This window comes from Amblyomma maculatum, chromosome 2 (assembly GCF_055883805.1).
Source record: "Amblyomma maculatum isolate TAMU_Amacu chromosome 2, ASM5588380v1, whole genome shotgun sequence".
Classification (NCBI taxonomy): Eukaryota; Metazoa; Arthropoda; class Arachnida; order Ixodida; family Ixodidae; genus Amblyomma; species Amblyomma maculatum.
The window spans coordinates 47918186-47921736 of record NC_139345.1 but is presented as its reverse complement, the minus strand read 5'-3'; positions in this window follow the sequence as shown (position 1 = coordinate 47921736).

Sequence of the window (3551 nt, the reverse complement as noted above, 5' to 3'; positions counted from 1 at the left end):
GTGAGTAATCAGAAAAGATGAAGCGAACAGCACGGCTTCGCAGGGATTTAAAGTTGTTTCTGAAGTATGCTCGTCCACGATCCAATATGGCAGAAGCGTATTCAATGTTGGAGCGGATAAGTGTAACATAACTAAGGTTAAGTGTGTGCGTGCGCTTGCGGTTACGTCTAAGAAGACACAGTGCACGGTTGGCTAATGCTAAGGTGGTTGTTGTATGGTAATGCCATTTCAAGTCAGATTGAAAATGAGCTCCAAGGTACTTGTAAGTTGTGGCTAGTTCTACATTAGTGTTGTTAAGGAAGTAGGCTGTATGAATTCATGTGAGACGGTTAGTAAAGGACATTATTGAGCTTCAGATGTGTTTGGAGACAATAGCCAGGAGGATCACCAAGCAGTGACCACATCATGATCAGTTTGCAGAGAATGTCGATCATTATCCTTTGTAACATTACGATATACAACACAGTAATTTGTGGATTACCTAATTTGAGAGGAGAGTAACGTGGGAAGACCATTATTAAAAATTAAGAAAACCAGGGGACTTAGCACGCTGCCCTGGAGGACTCCAGATGTTATGGTAAGAAAGGAAAAATAAACTATTGACACATGCGAAGTGTACTCTTCTGTAGAGAAATTCTTTTATCCAGGCAACAATATTTTCGCGAATAATTATTTTTTAAATTGATTAAAAATTTGCGATAAGGAACGCGATTAAAAGTTGACAAAGACGGCTGTAATCCTGTATCTACTGCGGAAAATATGTCGTTAGTAAATCCTGCTTTTTGGATGCCACATGAAAAGTCCCTGCGAAAACAATGCTGGTATTTGAAAATGATATCGTGCTTCAGAAGGTAATTAATGACGTAGGCATGTATGACGTGCTCAAGGTGTTTGCAGATGTTGCTGGTCAATTAGATAAGACTATGATTAAGTGGAGTAGTGCGATCGCCAGATTTGAAAAATAGGGATTACTTTCGCTGTTCACCAATCATTAGGAACAGTGCTAGATGATTATGACTGCAAAATGAGTACTTTAAATACTCAATACAAGTTTATAGAGGTGTTTTGAAGTATCTTGTTATTAATACTTAGGGGATCAGAGCTTGTTGTAGACTTAAGGTTATTCAGCAGGCCAAGGATGGCAGGTTTTCTGAAGTGAATTTCTGGCATATAGGCATTAGAAAGTGGCTGCATTATGAAAGAGGAAGTTGTCTCCTCATAGGTTAATACTGATGAAAATGCGCATTGAGATGTTGCGCTCACTATTTCAGTAGCCCGAATAGCGCTGACCAAAGCACCCTCGGCCACGTACCTATTAAAAATGGAGTTATTATCGTATTTGCTGTAGAACAGGATTAATGAATTGCGTCGATCCTGTGGCCACCCTTTTGTTGGGCGTCTAGGTTGCATGCACAGGCACGTTCTCTATTCACGTTTTCTAGAAGCAATTTGAGGCTAGACTAGTACGTTCACTCGCATGATAAGTATGATATGACATCATGGTTGCTCGTGAATATTTCATTTATTATGTGCTTAGTAAATGCTACAAACTTTTTATTTGCCAGCGTTGAAAGACCAAAGGAAGAGGACACTGTCGAGGGTAATTGACGTCATAAGGGTTCGATTGCTATAGAAGACAGTGTTCTTTTGACGCTGCTTGTGTAGATGGCACAGCAAGCGCTACCATAAGCTATTGAATACAGATATGGGCGCCGAATCTTCGCCTCCTCCGAAATATTTATCATCTTTGTGCTAGGTTCAGATGCAACTCAAGAACAGACCGGTAAATTGCTGCCCAAGGAGGCCTTCTCACCATTGGCGTCGGCTGATCATTCTAAAATCTGGGTCAACCAATTGCATCTGATGACGTTGCATCGCATGCGGCTGCCATGCATGTACATATGACTCATTTCGATATTGTTGAATGATAAGAAAATTAAATGATTTACGTGACATTTCTTTAATACCTTCGTCATTTCGTTTTTGAGTTTCACAGGTTAATGTATTTATTTATCTAAATATGTGACTTAATTTACGGATTACATGCTATTATTTCAGTGCCCTGGACGCAAGGCTTTCTAATGGAGCAAATTTTTCCACGAACGGCGCCATTTAGCGGCCCTCCGTGTTCAGGATGAAACGATAGCCCGGCACCAGATAATGGTGTGGTAGTATAGTATTTTCATTTGTCTTGCAATCTGTTTACAAGGGACGATTTTTCAACATGATTGTTATGTCCGCGGAGTTGCAAATAATTAAGAATAGCTCCTTACAAGCAGGAATAAATGAAAAAAATAATGATGCGAACTTGCCAGCGAAAGTGGGCTGGAATCGAAATCGTACCACGAACCGGTTCGGACGGTTCCTCTAATATGTTCCGGTTCGAGTTCAGTTCCAATATGGCGGAAAAAAATCGGTTTCGATTCGGTTGTTGCTTCGAGCGGAAATTTGGGTTCGGATCTGGGTTTTGGTTCGGTGCCGGTTAAGGTTCGGCACCCTGCTAAAACACTTTTCCTACTGACAAAAGGAACATTTTCTCTGCATTCATTCAAGCCACTGCAATGATATTTTGCGAGTTATTTCTTAATGCTAACACAACCTTCTGACCCAAATAAAATGTGATGTCGCAATTATTGTTTTCCTGCGAAAAACGGTTACTATTTGAGTCTACGTATGTATATATCTTTCAAAAAACAATAGTTATAGCCACTATTAGTGTTTTGGTCCAGGAAAAAGCCAAACGTATTAAAACACGCTAAGAACATTTTTAAATATGCTTATTAAGCAGAGAAAGAATATATGGAAAGGTTCATATTAATATTTGAAAAGTTTTCAAAAATTTTGATCATATTTCGTAGGCACTAAGTTTTCAATGCGAACAGTCTCTAAAATTTCAGCTCAATTCCTTATAAAATGACGAAGATAATAACAGCCATATCTTAACATTTATGGCCACTGTCCATCCCCCCTTAGTGTAATGGCTCAACAATGAAGTCTGTAGACACAGCTCCACTGGTACAGTTGCTTGAAATATCAAACAATCACCACCTAATTATAAAGTAATAATACTTCGCTCAACTAGCACACTGTTGAGTTGTTAAATCTAATGAGGCTGCCAGGTAAACCCGGCATCAATCAGTGAAGTTATCCCAATGCAGAGAGACCACATGATCTCGCGCCGATTACACTCTTGTGTTGCTGAATGCAATGATTGCCAGCAGTGCTCTGGCACAAAAGCTAACGAAATCCTTGGCCGTAAAGGCCCAATGAGCATCTATGGCAAATCCTGATGCTTGACTTTTGCGCGATATGTAGGTGGAATACACTTTCTTTCTTTTTGTAATTTCATGACGATGTGCATTAAATGGCGGGAATATTTGGAATCTTTTTCATGTTGAGTGGAGTGTTAAAGTAAGAGCATTTTCGAGAGCACGAAGTATGTGTTCTCTTTCTTGTGGCATTTAATACTGAAGCCGTGTAAATAATAACTTCGCTTTCAATTTACCCAAAACTCATTCCACAAAAATACTTGCCATGATTTTTATGAACCT